Genomic DNA, 322 nt, shown 5'->3' on the forward strand with positions numbered 1-322 from the left:
TCCTTTTCTCTTTTATCTTTTTCTCTTCTATCTTCCTTATCCCCTAATTCTCTTTGCTTGGGTGGTCACCTTCATTTGGGGTTATTAATATCGTGAATACATTTGTGTTCAGTGCCCTGTACATTGTGCCTTGTTGTGTTGTATTTTGTGACTTTAAATCAACATAGCAGAGAGAGAACTACATAACCAAACACCTGGAGAAGAGAGATCATGTTGAAACAAAGAACCTACCCACGTATGAAAGAAAAACAGGCATCACCAGAAAGGAAGTAAACAAAATGGAGGAAATGTAGGCAAGCAACCTGTCAGAGAAAGAATTCCT

Source organism: Myotis davidii, unplaced genomic scaffold, assembly GCF_000327345.1.
Source record: "Myotis davidii unplaced genomic scaffold, ASM32734v1 scaffold681, whole genome shotgun sequence".
NCBI classification, from domain to species: Eukaryota; Metazoa; Chordata; class Mammalia; order Chiroptera; family Vespertilionidae; genus Myotis; species Myotis davidii.